The sequence below is a fragment of the Leptodactylus fuscus genome, chromosome 2 (genome assembly GCF_031893055.1).
Source record: "Leptodactylus fuscus isolate aLepFus1 chromosome 2, aLepFus1.hap2, whole genome shotgun sequence".
NCBI classification, from domain to species: Eukaryota; Metazoa; Chordata; class Amphibia; order Anura; family Leptodactylidae; genus Leptodactylus; species Leptodactylus fuscus.
Genome location: NC_134266.1, coordinates 13,847,306 through 13,867,666, shown reverse-complemented (window position 1 = coordinate 13,867,666; position 20,361 = coordinate 13,847,306). Strand labels below are relative to the sequence as shown.

General features: G+C 42.8%; 1 protein-coding gene across 2 annotated transcripts in view; it reads left to right on the top strand.

Annotated features, from left to right (window-relative positions):
• NRIP1 (nuclear receptor interacting protein 1) overlaps positions 1-20,361 on the top strand; it is a 64,838-nt gene that overhangs the window by 31,950 nt on the left and 12,527 nt on the right. The window contains exon 1 of one of the 2 annotated variants that reach the window (XM_075263444.1): positions 18,642-19,130. The exons of the other annotated variant lie outside the window; for it this stretch is intronic. The gene's annotated coding sequence lies outside the window, so the exon portion shown is untranslated. Of the gene's footprint in view, positions 1-18,641; positions 19,131-20,361 lie in introns of those variants that run through there. 2 annotated transcript variants of the gene reach the window in all.

Here is a 20,361-nt window from a genome sequence, read left to right as displayed (position 1 = left end):
GAACCCAAAGTGAAATGGTTACACCTCCCTTAGGTGGAGGCCCAGTGGAGGTGTAAAAAAAATTAAGATATTTATACTCCCCTTACCTCTTTTTTGTCTCCTCTCAGACTCCTTGGTGATGTGTCCGGTGTCACTTGAGGCCTCAGCCTCGAAATATATGTATCACTGACCATTTTAGTTTGTCCGAAACCAATAGCCAATTGTTTGGTTTTGTTAAAAAAACAAACCATTTGATTTATTCTATTCAAACCCGGCTCGGAACGAATTGGATCGCCCATCTCGAATACCGTCTTGTTGTTGGACACCGTTTTATAGTCCTGTTGGGCAAACCTGCTCTATCCAAGTATTATATAGATAATAATATACACTAAATTCCCAGAAAATTTGTCCATTGATATGTTGGATTTTTTGGTCATTGTTGGGTTCTTATAAGATGAAAAGTCATTTGTAGATCTGCGACGTGTCAATAGTGTGTCCGTCATTCTGTCCAATTTGCTATTATAACTTTTTGATTCCAAGAACGTCCATCTTTGTGATCAGCTTTACCGATGGCCAGATACCCCTCAAAGTGTCTAGGCATACTGGTTGTAGTTTATATATTATCACTGATGGTTACTATAGAGGACACTTTAGAAGATGGACCTCTCCATTGAACATTTGGGTAGTGGTTGGGTTATCTAGACATCTAGATAGTTGCATGTATGACAACTTTCTAGTCTACCAGCCTGTGCCCTTAGGGCTAGTTCACTCGGGGGGCAAGGAGGCGGATTTTGGCAGTGGATTTCGCCTCAAAATCCACCTCCATACAATGGTGGCCTATGGAGACCACTAGAGTTCTTTTTTCCGTTATCGGCACGTTGCCGCTAGCGGAAAAAAGAAGCGAGCTGCCCTTTCTTCAGGCGGATTCCACGGCTCGCTAAGCCGCGACTTCCGCCTGGCGGCAGCAACCTCTAGCGTCGGCCCATTCATTTGAGCTGACTCTGGAGGGGGAAGCCGCGACCATAACGGTCGTGGCAGGCGGGTTTTGACTCAAGAGTGACGCGGCTCCCCAAAATCCGCCCCACCGCCCCCGTGTGAACGAGCCCTTAGTATTGCCATGGAGGCCTTGTTTTTTACTGCTGCTTTCCCCTACGGTGACCTTGGAGTCTCTGACTTCAGGTCTGAACAATACTATGAGTCATGTAAACAAATGTAATTAAGGCAATTCTTATCCAAGGTGTCTGCTGTTCTATCCGAGGGTGGTATGGGCTTATGTGACTGGATCAATGTCACCTGCCCTTCCAGTTAAGAAGATTTCTCGTTCCCCTGTGCGATAACAAGACATTTTTATTCCAATGTGTGATTGCAATTAGATAAATAGAAGTAATTCCAGATTAGCGGCCCATGCGGTCTCTGATATACAGTTCTCATAGCCTTGTGGTCAATAACGGATGGTAGAAGGTTACTCTATATTAGGTCTCATGTTGAGCCGAAAATACGTTCTACTTTGCTTTCGCTGTAACCTTTCAGCTCATTTTATAAGGATGTATCTGCGGTATTTTATGATATTCTGAGCATATGTCTCAACTCTTAAAGGGCTTGTCTGTCCTAAAGGGACACTAAGTATACAGTATATATTATCGTCGCTCTACGGTTCAATGCATTGCAGTTATTTAAGGCTTGGGAGATGCTAAGGAACGGGATCACTGACAGGAAGTCCAGAAGAATCCTTGGCCCGTGACCAAGAAGATCTCACATATCACTCTTTTTGAGAAGCTCCAGAAAAAAAATTCACTTAAGGTGGTTGTTTTCTCTCTCCACCAATGGCAATATACGGGCGAGGAAGGATCAGGATTTGGGATTTTAACATGTCTGATGTCTCTATAGACCAAGGCCCCAAAGAGACAAAGTCAGTGGTGGATTTCACAGAAGAGAAACATTTAAGAGCTTCCTTTATATTTTCCATTCCTTTTGAGGGCACGCCTAATTTTGGCTGAAGAAATTTGCAAAAAAAAAAAATTTGCAACATTTCTAAAATGTGGAGCCTTAGCCTAGGGGAGGCTAGCCGCTGTTGTCAGTTTTACCTGTCAGTCACTGACTTGCTTTCCGCTAATAAGAAATCATTCAGTCTTGAAAGAGCCCACCATGCATGTCTATGGGGAAGTTGTTAGAAGTAGCTATTTAGCTGACCGCAGCCTAAATTCTGTAATCTTCTCCGTAATACCAAGCGCAAGCCCCTATGCAGTATATAACATCGTGCTTGGTATTCAGAGGACAGAGCTCACTCCAATGATGTGGCTTCTTCATCCAGCTGATTGGTGGGGTGGGGTCCCACCTATTGGTGACCAATGCAAGGGATTGGTCATCAGTATTTAATGCAGTTTTCTCATCTCAGGATTTCAGCTGTCTCCCTTCCTCCGCTCCCCTCCACTTCCTGGTTTTTAACTTCTTTTTGCACAGTGCTAACTCTAAATGGAACAGTTATCTCTGGAATTATATACGCAGTGAACAGAGCAATGTATTGGATAAAACGCTGGTGACATTAACCTATCTATCTGCAGGGCTGGGGTGATATGTTGGTTCTGGTGACAGTAACCTATCTATCTGCAGGACTGAAGTGATATGCTGGTTCTGGTGACAGTAACCTATGTATCTGCAGGGCTGGGGTGATATGCTGGGTCTGGTGACAGTAACCTATCTATCTGCAGGGCTGGGGTAATATGCTGGTTCTGGTGACAGTAACCTATCTATCTGCAGGGCTGGGGTGATATGCTGGTTCTGGTGACACTAACCTATCTATCTGCAGGCTGGGGTGATATGCTGGTTCTGGTGACACTAACCTATCTATCTGCAGGCTGGGGTGATATGCTGGTTCTGGTGACAGTAACCTATCTATCTGCAGGGCTGGGGTGATATGCTCGGTCTGGTGACAGTAACCTATCTATCTGGAGGGCTGAGGTGATATACTGGTTCTGATGACACTAACCTATCTATCTGCAGGGCTGGGGTGATATGCTCGGTCTGGTGACAGTAACCTATCTATCTGCAGGGCTGGGGTGATATACTGGGGTCTGGTGACAGTAACCTATCTATCTGCAGGACTGGGGTGATATGCTGGTTCTGGTGACAGTAACCTATCTATCTGCAGGGCTGGGGTGATATGCTGGGTCTGGTGACAGTAACCTATCTATCTGCAGGGCTGGGGTAATATGCTGGTTCTGGTGACAGTAACCTATCTATCTGCAGGGCTGGGGTGATATGCTGGGTCTGGTGACAGTAACCTATCTATCTGCAGGGCTGGGGTGATATACTGGTTCTGATGACACTAACCTATCTATCTGAAGGGCTGGGGTGATATGCTGGTTCTGATGACACTAACCTATCTATCTGCAGGGCTGGGGTGATATGCTGGTTCTGGTGACAGTAACCTATCTATCTGCAGGGCTGGGGTGATATTCTGCTTCTGGTGACAGTAACCTATCTATCTGCGGGGCTAGGTTGCGTTGACAAACTCCTTTTAAGCTGTTGTATGGCAACCTCATACACAAAGTTTTTGTTCTTGCCTCCTTATGGTATTAACTTTACTGAACGTTACATTGGATTTTCCTGTACGGCTCCTCCTTTCATAATTCGCCTTTTGTTATTGATTTGTAGGAACAGACTGACTGGTCGCCATGACCCGCTTATCATCATGCTTTCCATTCTTCTGCTGCACATGCTTGTGTTTATAGAAAACAATTTACAGATTATAAAGTCATGGTTTTTTTTCTGTTTTTCTTCATGTAGAAGTGTTCTGAGATTCTTCCTCCGCTAGAACGCCGGCCACGTCTTTATTTTCTATTTCAGCTCTTTTACGGATACATGATAGTCGGCATTCTGGCTTAGTTTTTTCTTACATAGGTCACCTACATGAACTTTTTTTTTGGCAAAATTCAAGATCTATTGTACTGTAAAAAAAAAAGTTATAGGCAGGTGTGGAAAAATTGCTACAAAGTAAGACTTTTCAGAAAGAAAAGGGTTAATAGTTTATTTGTGTCAATGAACCAAATGAAGTGAATGAAGAAAAGAGAATTCCATCAATATTTGGTGTGACCTTTGCCCTTTGGAGGAGAAGTCCTGGAAGTGATGATACGGCCCCCACAGATAGAGCCCTGATCTCATCATCATCCGCTTGTCCTTGAATTCTGTCCATGTATTACATCCATAAATAACCAATCATTGGTATCAATGCAAAGTCAATAACATTGAGGGCATTTGCTTCGCTTCCCGTCGTTTGGCACCTGCGTTTAATGAATGTCGTCCTGTAATGATTCAATGAACAATCAGATTGTTGATTTCTTTGTTACTTCTGTGGCCACAGAGGCCAGGGACTTCATGATTTACCATTTCCTATAGCTAATGAGATTATTTGCTGTGAGACGTCTCTCATTTATTGTGACTTGTGAAAGGTGTCTAGACTGTGGTTTACTCATCTGTCTTCAAATAAAGGGTTTTGCATGTTGCATATACAGCCACCACCTGCACAGAATGTCAAACCGCTATATAGGAGACCTGCAATAACTACATGAGAAAGGAAATACATGGGCAGCACAATAACTTGGCAGGATTCAGCCATGACAGTGGTTATGTACCTGCACTACATGTTCTGAACTGCTGTCTGTCTGTACTACATTCACTGCACTGTATGTTCTGTACTGTTCCCTACACTAGCACAATGCATACTGTATTGTATTCCATGCTATATAGGTGTGTGTGTGTGTATGTATATATATATATATTTTTTATATAGTGCTGCTCTGTACTTGTTCTACACTCACAATGCTGCACTCTATCTGTACCAAGTGTATCTGTACTCCATGTACTGTACTGCTATCTACCTGTACTACATGTACTGTACTGCTCTCTATCTGTACTACATGTACTGTACTGCTCTCTACCTGTACTCCATGTACTGTACTGCTATCTACCTGTACTACATGTACTGTACTGCTCTCTATCTGTACTACATGTACTGTACTGCTCTCTACCTGTACTCCATGTACTGTACTGCTATCTACCTGTACTACATGTACTGTACTGCTATCTACCTGTACTACATGTACTGTACTGCTCTCTACCTGTACTACATGTACTGTGCTGCTCTCTACCTGTACTACATGTACTGTGCTGCTCTCTACCTGTACTCCATGTACTGTACTGCTATCTACCTGTACTACATGTACTGTACTGCTCTCTATCTGTATTACATGTACTGTACTGCTCTCTACCTGTACTACATGTACTGTACTGCTCTCTACCTGTACTACATGTACTGTACTGCTATCTACCTGTATTACATGTACTGTACTGCTCTCTACCTGTACTACATGTACTGTACTGCTCTCTACCTGTACTACATGTACTGTACCGCTCTCTACCTGTACTACATGTACTGTACCGCTCTCTACCTGTACTACATGTACTGTACCGCTCTCTACCTGTACTACATGTACTGTACCGCTCTCTACCTGTACTACATGTACTGTACCGCTCTCTACCTGTACTACATGTACTGTACCGCTCTCTACCTGTACACCATGTACTGTACCGCTCTCTACCTGTACACCATGTACTGTACCGCTCTCTACCTGTACACCATGTACTGTACCGCTCTCTACCTGTACTCCATGTACTGTACCGCTCTCTACCTGTACTCCATGTACTGTACCGCTCTCTACCTGTACTCCATGTACTGTACCGCTCTCTACCTGTACTCCATGTACTGTACCGCTCTCTACCTGTACTCCATGTACTGTACTGCTCTCTACCTGTACTCCATGTACTGTACTGCTCTCTACCTGTACTCCATGTACTGTACTGCTCTCTGCCTGTACTCCATGTACTGTACTGCTCTCTGCCTGTACTCCATGTACTGTACTGCTCTCTGCCTGTACTCCATGTACTGTACTGCTCTCTGCCTGTACTCCATGTACTGTACTGCTCTCTGCCTGTACTCCATGTACTGTACTGCTCTCTGCCTGTACTCCATGTACTGTACTGCTCTCTGCCTGTACTACATGTACTGTACTGCTCTCTACCTGTACTACATGTACTGTACTGCTCTCTACCTGTACTACATGTACTGTACTGCTCTCTACCTGTACTACATGTACTGTACTGCTCTCTACCTGTACTACATGTACTGTGCTGCTCTCTACCTGTACTACATGTACTGTGCTGCTCTCTACCTGTACTACATGTATTGCAATGCTTTCTTAGTATTATATCTACTGTTCTGTTCGCTGTCTAGACTATTGCTGCATTGACTCTACCATAGATGTATTTATTGTATTGTAGATGTTTTGTATCTATTGCTATGAGATTGATCTTCAGTATTCTTAGTGAGGGGGTTTTGCTGCCAACTCGTCCTATTGTTTCTTTCCTTCTTATTTAGAAGTTGTTGCTATATGTATGGAGGTCATTGTATGTATTAAACCAGCTCTTGACCTCTTTCTTCATTCTGACTTTTCCTCTTTCCTAGTGATGACATAGATGTAATCCTGTGTACAGTAGGTCATTCTCACAGTACGGCTTCCTGCACTTGTTTGTCTTTCGCCTGTTTGGTTTTTTGGCGGTCACTAGTACCGCTTTAGTTACAAAAGGTCTTTTTCTGACCTTTAACCTGTATACAGAGTGCCAAGAGCAGACACAGCTTGTTGTATTAGAAGAAAATATTATGCATGTATGTATCCGTGTGTCCCGAGCCATGCCGTACACCCAGCCTAAATAATAATACTGGCCTTGCAATACTGGTGGGGATGGGCTGAAGTAGCAATGTTGGGGCACGGTAGGACAACCCTCATAGATCTCAAGTTGTTTGTGATGAGTCTTGAAGTTCCCTTGAGCAAAATATAATGTGCATAGCCAGCTACACGTGTTCAAGGAAGATGTATTGTATGTAGGGACCTCGCTGGTAGAGCTCAGTCCTCCGATATTCTTGAGCAATCTCCGATTACAAGGAGAGGTGTGTAGGCCCCAAGTCATTGGAAAGTTGACTAAAGTTGTCCTCAAATGTGACCTCAGGAGAAGCACGAAGCTCTTGGATTTCACATACCCTTTAAGGTTCCTGAAGTCTCATTTCAATGTATACAATTTAGAGACGTGTGTGTGTGTGTGTGTGTGTATGTATATATATATATATATATATATATAATATATATATATGGCTTGATTATATACTTATTCTAGGTGCTCTGAATTAATTCCAGTGAAGGTTCTATGTGTGGACAATATGCACATGAGGTCTGGAAGAACCTCCGTCATTTACTTGGCAAAACCTAGGTGGATTTCTTGTTTCTATTAATGTGATTCTTAGAAAGTATTTATAGCTCTGACATTAATATTATTACAGAGTCGGGTCATTGACATGGTCACTAACCTTTCAACAAGTGGGATATAAATCAATAGAACAAATGAATAGAAGAAACTTTCAGAGAAAAATGCTACTTTCTCCTCTCACTCTAAATTCTCTGTTAAATCAGTCTATACCATTCATTTTGTATAGGTTCTTGTTTTTGGGTGGGGGGTTGTAACATGTATGGCCACCTCTCCTTCATTCTTTGGTACCAGTTGCTAGTTTTGCTCATGTGCAGGGATGTGGAGTCTGTTTTGGAACCAGTTTTGGGTGGAGTTGGAGTCAGAAAAAGTTTCCAACTCCAATTCCCACTTCAAAATAAAAATTTCCAAATTATTTGCACTTATTTTAACCAATTATCGGTATTATAGCAAACCAGATCCATAGCAATGGAAAAATAGAGAAGTCGGAGTTGGTGCTTTGGTCTAATATCTCGGAATCCTGGCTAGAATGGATACATTTTGTAACATAAGAGAACCCAGTTCTTGAATGAGACTCTGTGACATGTCCGACCAGAGGGCCACTTTAAATATGGGAACGGAACTGTCTATATATTCAGAATATCACCGCATCCCTTTAATATGAGTCTGGAGGCTGATATTTCCGTCATACATTAGATTTCCAGGAAGTTAATATGCCCCTGGAGGGGGTCGGCTCGGTATTAGCTTTCCTGAGCACTCGTTCTCAGGTGCTTGTAAGGTTCACTTCTCCACCCGGTGTTTACATCAGTGTAGAGTTATTTTTAACAGTATTGGTTGGGTGCGGGGCGTCCTCTTGGGCTTTGCGGATTGCTAATAGCAGCTTTCTAAGTTTGTACCTCAACAGCAGTTTGTTTTCGGCGATGAAGTGACGATTATCTATATATAAGTATTTTCGAGTATACAATCTGTAGGGCGTAAATAAGTTACCAAAAACTTTCAGACCATTATCTTAGGACACCCGTCTGCTCCCCCACCACTGGTGGCCTGCGGCATTGGTTTCATGTCTTGTTTTGTGTTGGTTGTCATGTTGGGTGTTTTCCAAAATACTTAAAGGGGTTTTCTGAAGCCAAAACGTTGTTGGCTTATTTGTAAGGTTGATCACTAGTTTGATGACTGAGTGTTTGACTAATGTGACCACCGCCGATCTGCCTCTTCATTATTTACCCCAGCCCATACTTTGTACCACAGCTCTCCTTTAGTCCTGAGAATGGGGCTGATCTGCAATACCAGGCATGGCCAGCTTGTATGTGACTCTCCTTTAGTCATGAGACACAGTGCACCCCAGTTTTGGTGGTTCATCGGGACTAAAGGATTGGAAAACCCCACGATCAAACAATCCTTTAGTTCTGGAAATCCATTTTATTACCAGTCCATTTGGTTTGAAAATTTTTTTGATAATCACCTGATCACAGGGTTCCCCATTTCCGGGACCCCAGAGATCATCTGAGACCCGATGGGTTGTAAGTTGTTTAATACTATTTATAGGCTGCCAACATTTTGGGATGTAGATATGGGAGGTCCAGCATGTAAAGCAAGCCAGGAAAATTTTTGGGTGACCATGCATAACCCACCCCTTTGGGGCATGACATCCCCTCTTTATTACACGATATGCCCTTTTTCGTGAAATGGGTATGAAATCTGCCCGTCTCTTCCCATTCTTGTGACGTGACCAGCACAAAAACTCATAGAATATGACCAAGAGACTGGCAGATGTAGGAGTATTCTGCCCACTCTTCTGGGATGTCAGGAGGTCACCCTTTACCCCTTGCCCAAATCACATAGAATATGACCAAGAGACTGGTGAATGTCGGAGTATTCTGCGGGGCCCAGAAGAGTTGACAACTCTTCTGAGATGTTGGGAGGTCACCCTTTACCCCTTGCCCAAATCACATAGAATATGACCAAGAGCCTGGCAGATGTAGGAGTATTCTGTGGGGCCCAGAAGATTTGACAACTCTTCTAAGATGTCGGGAGGTCACCCTTTACCCCTTGCCCAAATCACATAGAATATGTCCAAGAGACTGGTGGATGTAGGAGTATTCTGCGGGGCCCAGAAGATTTGCCCACTCTTCTGAGATGTCGGGAGGTCACCCTTTTGTGCTGGAGCCTTTGATATATTTTGGGAGAGTTGGCAAGGATAGACTAGCTACGTTTTTTCCCTTACATATACCCATAAAGCAGAGTCTAAGATATCATTTAGCCCGACCCAATGTGATGTAACAATATGGTTTCTGTAATTTTACATAGGACTGCAGGTAGCTTGGTATGTTTACGGTACCTAAGTGCACAAACAATAAAAGGTATAACCCCATTTCCAAAGACCGCAATCCCATGGTAGAATTGGATTTGGTTTCTACTGGGGCCTATGGACCTCCGTTATCCAGTTGGAACAGCCCCTTTAAGTGAAAGTTCCGACCCTGCTACATCCAACGTTTTAGCGTTCCTTTTTGATACAGAGATATTAAGCTCTAATAAGGGTCTGTTCCATGTCATCTATTTGACTTTTGCTTGGCGTTATGCTGACTTGTACCATTTTTTTTTCGTCACTGTCGGGTGTTACTTCCTTCTAACTATGCAGAGGTGTTCAAAATAGATTGTATGATGCATGGCGAGTGAATCCGATCGCTCTGTAAGGCAGTATTGGTCTCTGTTTCACCTCTTCTGTCTTCCCCCAAGGACATCTGTGACCTATACGCTAAAGATGCTTGAAGGCATTGTCATAGTGAGCTTTACTAGCTGGAATTCTCCCGCCCTGACCAAATATAACCGCTCTTACCGATGCTAGACGGGAGAGATAGGATCAGCTTCCTGCTACAGACATGTATTCCTTCTTATTTACTCTATGTATTCGCTCGGGTCTATTATTTCCATCTGCTTGATGCAATCTGAGTCAATATTAGCCCTAGCTTAAGATTTAAAGGTGAATTCCTTAAGGTCAAAATAATAATTCCTTTCAGATTCCTGGTTCACAATTCAATTAATGAAATTTTCTTTTGTTTTCGTGCGTAAGTCAGAAAAACTGAATAGATTCCTAGAAGATTACTTGAATAATTTGTCCCCGGAGTCTGAGCATTTGTATGGTACTAGAACGCGCTCTGCAGAATCTATCAGGAAATTGCTGAAATAATTACGTTGGTTGATATGTCTTTGGGGGTGAAAATATTCTCAAATTTCCCCATCAGCTTCATGGGGTATTCTAGCTGATAACCTTTAGTCTCTTCCACTGGGAAGATGGTTGGGGGTTCGACTGCGGGATTCAGAGACCGTAGCCTTCCATCCGTCCAGGCCAAGCACTACCACAAAGCGGATTGTATGGAGAGGTGGAAGCATTCCAGAAAACTCAATTTGGAGTCTTGGAAGTCTTGGTAGTCAGACCCCCTGTCCTTTGAAGTTCCGTCTGTAAATGTTGCTTATAGGAGACGTCTCATGAGAAAGGTGTCTTTCTGAATGAAGGCAGAGAGCCACCTTATAAAGGTCTCCATACACATAAGATAATGGTTGGCCCTACCTGCCAATTTCAGTGGGCCCAGCTGACCATTGGGAGGGTGTCCTGAATCTCCATTGGAAAGTATCCAGGTTGGCATGATGGGTTCCAACATGGCTGATCCCTCTGTTTTCAAGGGAGATTAGCCACCTATTCCTTGGTCCTTATTGAGAAGGAACCTTTGGCCAACAGTTATTGGTGGTGTATGGTCACTTTAGGACCTTACCCTTTGCTCATAGTTTTTATGGCCAGCCCTTGTTAAAATGGTAGCCATCTAATACTACATGTACACTGTGGGAATGAAGAGTATTGGTAGTTGGGAGGACCACTATGTACTACAGCTTCAACACTGACATGGGATGGTCTTTGAGATAACCCCTACAAAGACATTGTCTAGGACTATGAGACTGAGTTCCACTTCCTCTTCTTAGTCCAATGACATCATAACTATTAGACACCTGACTGCAATACCAAGCACAGCCACTATACAATAGGTGGCGCTGTGCTTGGTAAGTGGTTAACAGAACAAATCAATGTTTATTTTATAGTCCAGGACAACCGCTTTACCTAAATCTTCAGCTAAATTACTCAACTTTTGTGAACTATAATTCTTACCTTGAAATTTATAATCATTTCAATTTCCCAAATTTACACTTTAGTAAGTTTTCTAACCTTGTATGTAAAATATGTGCTATTTTTTGTTTTTGTGAACATGAGCAAAGCCTTAGGTCACACATTACTTTCTTAATATAAACTACACTTTTTTTTTTTGCCTTTTATTTCTCAATGATGTTACAACTATAGTGATAATATATTACTGTCCGGCACATTGGGGTAGCCCACATCAATACACAGCAGTGCCATGATGTAATCTGTCTCCCGTGACCACGTACCAGTCCATCACGAGCTTGTTGCATTGCTACGTGTGGGGTTTGTCTTCGCCACTATCGATATTTTGCAAAATGACAGTCGCGACAATGAAAGTTATGACAGCTTGAAAGGGTTAAGAGGAGACCACATGCCTGTCAAAGACCTTGTTTTTCATTTTGCCTTTCATACTGGCACAGATCCGGCTAAGAGCAGCCCAGATTAGTTCAGAAAACCTTTGAAGAGATTTAAGATGTCCTTCAGCCAGTTTGAAGGTTTTTGTCTTGTAAATCCAGTACAAGGACGCCTGCAGGCATCTCGACCCTTGCTGTGTTGCTGATGCATCTCAAGGTCAATCTAACCCGCCCTGTGACATTCAGCGCACACAAAATTATGCAGTGAAACTGCTACAGCATCCAGCCAACCAAAACTTCTCCGCTCATCAGTAGACGAGGTGCTTATTTTATTTCTTTTCCCGTTTTTTTTTTTTTTCAATTTTTTTTTTTCCGCTGTAAGACATAATCCAGGATTTCTGCTGTGTGTGATGACAAGGTCATTTCTTACTTAATTAGAACACATGTAAAGAACAAAGCTGAGCTGCTTCAAAACAGCTTTGTAGTTGATGGAGAGGATTTCAATTATTTAAAGGGATATTCGACCACTGTACAACCCGGTCTGAAATCTGAAGACTTTTTCATCTAACCTTCGATCTTCCTTCTGTAGTACGATGGTCAAAGACCCAGCAATAGTTTTGCCAGTTTTACCAGTAATGAATTGTTGGGACAATAATTGATGTATCTGCGGTGGCCAAATATTTTACTACAGGATGGATGGTGGTCATACCAAAAGCGGATCCGGTCTCCCCTATAGGAACAGAGCAGCATATTGACCATGCATGGTGTCTACAAGTCTCTCGAAGATGGCAGAATGGTTTACTCTACTTTTCTTCAGCATTCTCATAAAGATGAACAAAGGAGCAGGACATTCCCTCGAAATACCTCATCGTTCTTACGGGGCAAAACAGGGCCTCTGTTCTCTTGACCGATGTGAGGGGCTTCCCAATGAATGGACACCCAACAATTATAGATTTTTTTTTGCCTATCCTGTAAAAAGTCATCAACTTGGCTCAATTCCTTGACAGATGTGCGACTATTCGGTCTAGAAGATGTCATATACCTTCTCAAGCTGGTTATTATACACCTTGGATAGCTGTTGGCCAAATGAACTTGGCGGGGGACAGTTATACCCCCTGACCTCCCGCTATACATGTGTGTGACGGACTCCTTTGATAGTGACTTCTCTCCCTTGACCACAAAAGGATGAGACTTGTTGAAATCCATTTGCTTGGTCTTTCCGCTTCTTAAAGGGATCCTATCTTTTAAACACAATTTTTTCTCCGTAACATGTCGGAATAGCCTTAAGAAAGGCTATTCGTCTCCTACCTTTCCTTTTCTTCTTGGCGTTGCCGTTCGCCTACAGTCCCTGTTTTTCTCGGTATGCCAATGAGTTCTCTCGCATCACTGGGGGCGGGCCCCAGTGCTCTAATAGCACTGGGGGCATCCCCAATACTGCCAGAGAACTCTCCAGTGCCACCTCTGCAATGAGGTCTTCTTCCGGCGGCGTCATCTTACTTCTAGGCCTCAGACAAGCCAACTGCGCATGCCCTCCGGCCACGAGAAAATGGCCGCTTACAATACTGTGGAAGCGGCCATTTTTCTTGTGGCCGTGGGCATGCGCAGTTGGCTTGCCCGAGGCCTAGAAGTAAGAAGACGCCGCCGGAAGAAGACGTGGTGAAGACCTCGTCACATAAGAAGATGGAGGCGGCGCTGGAGAATTCTCTGGCAGCACTGGGGCCTGCCCCCAGTGCTGCGAGAGAGCTCATTTGCATACCGACAAAAATCAGGATTGCAGGCGAACGGCAGCGCAGAGAAGAAAAGGAAAGGTAGGAGACGAATAGCCTTTCTTAAGGCTATTCCGACATGTTAGGGAGAAAAAATTGTGTTTAATAGATAGGATCCCTTTAACATTTTCCATCAGGGGAGAGAAGGGACAGTCCATACAAATCATACATTCAGCCGACGCCACCAAAATCTACCAGTTGGACCTACATCTGTATGATCACCTTTATAAAGAAACTCCTATTGCCTTTCGATTCCAGTTTGTCCAGTGTGCCTTAGGTGGACTTTTGGAGATGTTTCATTGTATTGGATGTTGGAATGGAATCCCAAATTATTGGACATATATATATAGCCCAATCCCTAAACCTTCCTAAAAAGGACCTGCCTTTTCCCATCTATGTGCAGTTCCCATTCTATTGGGCAGTCCCACAAAATATGAGGGTGTTTCATCTCGCCCCTTTCTTAGGCCATGGGTCACTATAGGCTGCCAAATATCCACAAAGGAGAGGAAGTCCTGATACATCAGCCACCGGCTATGACATGCTGCTTATCACATGTTTGGGCCAAGTTATTATTATTTTATTCGGAAGTCTGAAGTCTTATAACAATGAATCTCCATCGCTAGCGAGAATCCGCCATATGCAGGTGTTAATTTGTATTTTTTCTACTACAATTACAATGATTTTAGAATTAGAATATGTTTCTACTATGTTCAGGCCGTATACCTATAGAATGTGTCTGAGCTTTATGGCTACCTGTGGCACAGTAGTGACTTAGGCATAGTTTACATTCTAGGTCAATTGGTGGAATCCAGTAGAATCTATGGCCATTGCCGTTAGCTCTATCCATTATATTTTACATGTTTTTTTAATCAATTTTTTTTTACTATTTACAGTTCATCTATTCATTTTAATAAATTCTACATGGTGATTTAGTTGGCGAACCTCATTTACATACATTAGCCTTCAGTTTTTTTCCCATAGGTGCAACATGCAATATGGTGAAATCATAACATTGTATCTCACCGGACTCCTGGCAAGCTGAGTCAAGTTGTCTGTTCCTCCACCTGCCGCTTCCATTAAGGAGCAACCTTCTAAGGCAACAGATGGTGCTATGCCAAAGTGTACAATGGATCTGAGCATCGATAAACGCAGAGACAATAGATTTCACATCTATATTTCCATAGGTATATTCCTTCCACTCCATTAAATGTGTCTTGACTCTTAGGTTTATTACTCCATTCCACACTTTTTAGACATTCAGAGCTGTTTGGGGGCGGACAACTATTTATGGACCCTATCGATTAGCTTTAAAAATGGTTTCATGGACTGGAGGACCCAACCCACCCATGCATTACACGTATTTCATGACCCCGTGGTGGCGCTGAAGGGAAATTAAGCACCTGCTATTGTGTTCCCTCTCGGGGAATCGCTGAATTTGGAGTAGTTGGAAACAATGTGAATGGCGTATCGAATGTCTTGTCAAATGGCCCTTGGGAGGAAAACAAAATGTCAAAAGCAGAAAACCCCTTTAAGGCAACTGCTAAATAAAAATACTTGGAACGTGTGATGTAATATATACTTTAACGCCCCATGCACACGAAGGAAGATTTGGTCCGTAGAGCGGACAGATTTTCCTACGAGAAATTAGTCTGGAGACTTGACCTCCCTGCATGACGGTGATCTGTGATGCTAGAGGTCACTATGGGCCGCAAAATTTGCCTGATGTGTGTACCGGATTTTCTGGTCCATATTCCCTGTGCGCATGGTACCTGCAACTAATTTGCAAAATTTTGTTCTATTTTTCTTACATTTGCATCTTGATATCGTGTGTCAAGGCTTTTAGGCTGCTCCTATACGGTGTGATTTTTGACAATTTTTTGGGCTCACTCATTTGCTCTTTGGACAGTAGCAGCTATCACAATGGACAAACTGTTGCGTCTCTCTATATGACATCTGTCTCAAGGGGACCATCTGTCAGACATTGTGAAAAATCATTTTAACAGACGTCTGCCATTCTGATCTGTCGAAGCGGCCATTACGTACCGGTACAGGAATTGTTGCTCGCTGCTACTTCCTTCTTACCTAATCTATCCCAGTATTCGGTAGGGTGAATTTATTGGCAGATATTTTGCATTATACTTTGCTAGCTCTTAATATATTAGTGTATGATGAAGTCAGGGGTATGTACACGAAGAGGCAGATAATGATGAATTTCAGTAGTTCCCAAGTTTCCCCTCACGGTCACATCTGTCGGCGATTGTTCTGCCTCTCCGGGAATGCTACTTGGCTGTCTGGAAGAGGAAATGATATTCTGTGTATCTCCGCGCAGCCAATGTTTTCCAGGATCTCCTTGCTGTAAGCGGAAAGTTTGCTCCTAATGCCAGTTCCTTGCTTTGCTTTCTTACGTCTTCCAGGCTTGCCAAAAAGTGTCAGATAGGTCACTGGTGTAACTGACGGCTAAATCCATTGACCTATTTATTGAGAAGGTGACGTGGCTGGGATCACACTTTATCCGGGTTTTAAGTTTCTCCTCCAAATAAACAGAATGAAATGGAAAGTTTGTGAATTTTTGATGTGGCTACAACATAGCGTGGGTGTTTTTTTTTGTTGTTTTTTATAGAGCCGACTGCTTTCCAGTTAAAGATTCCTTAAAGCTAAATACCCAGCCTTGCATTGTACATGGACAGGTTTTTGTTGGGTAGATTTGGTTGGTTGTTATGATCAACACGATCATGGATGGGCGACCATGTGATAGGTGGTCAAGCCGAGTCAACAAGAGCAGGCTTATAATCATTACAGGGTCAACCCATTCTGGGTAATAGAAGAGGGTTAAATAAGTAGGGTCACCCCTATAATGATGTCCATTTAGTATAAGAGTTCAAAGAGTGTTCAATAAGCCCTTATAAGGTGATAGATAGATAGATAGATAGATAGATAGATAGATAGATCTGCGCAAAAGTGTTAGCAATGCGTGGAAAAAATTCTGCAAATTCAGAATGCTTTCAGAAAAAGGATTAACAGTTAAGTTAAATGTAAATCCCATCAATATTTGGTGTGACCTTTGCCCTTTGGAGGAGGAGTCCTGGAAGTGATGATCCAGCCCCATACATATAGCCCTGATCTCACCATCACCCAGTCTGTCTGTAATGACATAAAGAGACAGACGGATTGCAGCAAGCCGACATCCACAGAAGATTTGGGCTTCGTTGTCCAAGATGGCGGGAACAACCTCCCTGCCGAGTTCTGCCAAAAACTATCTGCAAGTACCGAGAGGAACTGATGGAAGGCAAAGGGCAAAGGTCACACCGAATATTGATAAGATTCATATTCACTTTGCATTTTGTTAATTGACAAAAATAAACTAACCCTTCTATTTCTGAAAGCATTCTTACTGTGCAGCATTTCTTATACTGTTGTCTAAAACTATTACACAAGACTATCTATCTATCTATCTATCTATCTATCTATCTATCTATCTCCTATCTATCTATCTATCTATCTATCTATCTATCTATCTATCTATCTATCCATCTTTCTACCTATCTCATATAAATGTGTCTCTCAAATTTCACAAAATACAAACACCAAAGCACTCCATTATTTCGGAATAAGAGATAATTACTGTTGGTTTATTCCATATGTGACGTTTCAGTCCAAAAGTACCTGGACCCTTCTCAAATAAATTTCAGATATGAATATTTCTACTATTTCTATATACTTCTCGTACACTAGTAGGCCGTCGTGTGACCTCCCTGCACTTCTGGTAATGGCCCCATCATTACACAATGCCCTACTTTCTTAACCTTGTTCTTGTATGGAATGCCATTGAGGTCGGTGGCACATACATGGGATGATTGAGCGCTTACCAGTCTCGTAGGTGGCGAGTATTTCCCATATTGGTCAGGGAGATGGGATACTGGTAATTTACATGGACAGGTAGTTAAGCGGTACATTATCTAATACAATAGATGGTGCTTTTAACCCTTTAATTGTCATCCTATGCGTCCATAAATACCCAAGTTCACGAGGGTCATTGTACGACTCTCCAGGCATGTCCTTGGTCATATAACATCTCTCGCTCTAGTTCAATGCCACGCTGTGACAGATTCCCCCCCCCCCTTCTGTTGTTTCCTTGTGGTTTCCGGCACCCAAAGGGTGGAAAGATTGTTGTAATTGGCACCCGCAGCTGCTCTTTCTTTTGACAGGGGATAATTTTGCATCCAATGCTTTGTGTGACAGCTGCCTAATTGGGCATTCTCTCCTTGTAGCAAGCATGCCTCCTTCAAGCCTCCCCGCTGACAAATGGTGGCGGATTATAGATGGGGACATGCTGACCCGTTCGACCTTGCTGAGACAGCAGGGAGGTGTCTCCTGCCTCATGCAAGAGGCTTCGGGTCAGCTAAAGGACAAGGTCACAAGCCAGGTGGGGAAGCGAGTCAGTATCACATGAGCGCAGTCCAATGTCACTGTGTCAAGGGCGATGGCCGCCGCGTTATTGATTATTGTCCCTTTCATGATGTCTCATTGCGGCTGCTTATATATTGGATGTCAGTGATTAAAGTACGGTGCAGTGAGCAAGCCATGGAGAATGGAAATTATAATATGGAAAGCCCTGGAACATTGATCTACATCCTTGTCATTGGAATTAGCTTAAACGTGTGATATCGTCCCAGTCGCAAAAACTTATTTACGTTGCAATTCAATTTTTGCAATTGTAACATCAGACCGTTCTGTTTGTTATTAGATGTTAACTCTTTTTTTTTTTTTTTTTTTTTTTTTTTTTTTTTTCTTCCTTCCTTCGTCTTCTTCCTCCTTCTTTTGAAAGGTTAATAAGATGTTTCATGGCTGAGCGGCTGGTTTTATAGAAGTGGGTGCTCAGTCAAGGGGAATAGCTTGGCAGATTTTTGTGTCTGCCCTCAGACGTCTCCGGACAAAGAGGTTACCTGCTGTTTGGTGCTATAGCCGCGTAACAAACCGTGCAGGTGTAGTGACACGGATCGAATGAGAATTTTTCTTTAAAAAAAAAAAAATTTGTTTTTTGCAAAGTGACCTCTGCAAACACAACCCAAAGAGGCGGCGTAAACACGAAACCCTGCGATACACAGAATGCATTTTGTTACCCTTACCCCAAGATGTAATTGCTATCCCTGGAGGTAAAAGTCAGTCAATGGTACTGAGTGATGAATTAGTGCACTCAAGTCTACTTGCATGTGTGTATACGTGTTTAATGCTGACCTTGTTCGGCATACGCTTAGCTGCTCTGAGTGATTCGAGCGTAGTAAAGGTTTTAATCCTATGCCCTGACACGCAGACTGTTGATTAGTACCAGTAGGTGTCTTAGAGGATATTCTCTCCTCCTTACGCACCGGTCAGGACCTGGGCACTGGGGAGTCAAGTCGAAGGAGAAAGAAGGATGTATTTTCATTAGTATTCTAAGGAAGCCGTTCTGTCTGCAGAACAAATTGATTGCCACGCCGTACCTGCGCCGGGCACCAACGCTTGCAGCGAGAGAGCGAAAACATAGAGGTAGGCTTGTAATCTCTTCTTACCGTATCACGAATCGAGGCATTCCGAGATTATTTTCTGTCGTATACATTGGGAAGATTGAATTACAATTAAGAGACGAGTCAAGTGCGAGCGTGTTACGGTCTAAGGTCCGTCATCTCTGTAGGGTGACACAAAGTTGCTTTATTGACTGGCATAAGATCTGTCAAGTCTTTGTATCTCCTCGTAGATAACCGCACTTGTCGGAATGTTTTGCTCTAGGTTGGCAACTCCAAACGGAGATCCTCCCCCGACACGAAAGTGGCCAGAGATGGAGTCTGGTTGTGATGTTGGTTTAGTATGTGAGCAACGTGCTGTTTACATCCTCGAGTATTTTGTTCACTTTCGCAGAACAGACCGTTAACATTGTGGGGCAGGTGACAGACGTACATGAGTGTAAATCTGCGTGAGAGCTTATCGTATAATAGGAGGAGGGGGTGGAGGAGGTATATAGGAGAGGACAGACCTTAGAAGACCTTTCTCCTATGTACTCAGTGTTAAGAAGTAGTGTGCAGAAGATTAGGAGTATACAATCTATATTCAGATGTGTATGGTGTGTGTAAAGTATGTACAGTCCTATGAAAAAGTTAGGGCACCCCTCTTAATCATTTTTAGTTCTAAATATTTTGGTGTTTGCAGCAGCCATTTCATTTTGATATATCTAATAACTGATGGACACCGTAATATTTCAGGATTGAAATGAGGTTTATTGTACTAACAGAAAATGTGCAATATGCATTAAACCAAAATTTGACCAGTGCAAAAGTATGGGCACCTCAACAGAAAAGTGACATTAATATTTAGTAGATCCTCCTTTTGCAAAGATAACAGCCTCTAGTCGCTTCCTGTAGCTTTTAATCAGTTCCTGGATCCTGGATAAAGGTATTTTGGACAAACAATTCAAGTTCAGTTAAGTTAGATGGTCGCCGAGCATGGACAGCCCGCTTCAAATCATCCCACAGATGTTCAATGATATTCAGGTCTGGGGACTGGGATGGCCATTCCAGAACATTGTAATTGTTCCTCTGCATGAATGCCTGAGGATTTGGAGCAGTGTTTGGACATTGTATTGCTGAAATCTCCATCCCCGGCGTAACTTCAACTTCGTCACTGATTCTTGAACATTATTCTCAAGAATCTGCTGATACTGAGTGGAATCCATGCGACCCTCAACTTTAACAAGATTCCCGATGCCGGCATTGGCCACACAGCC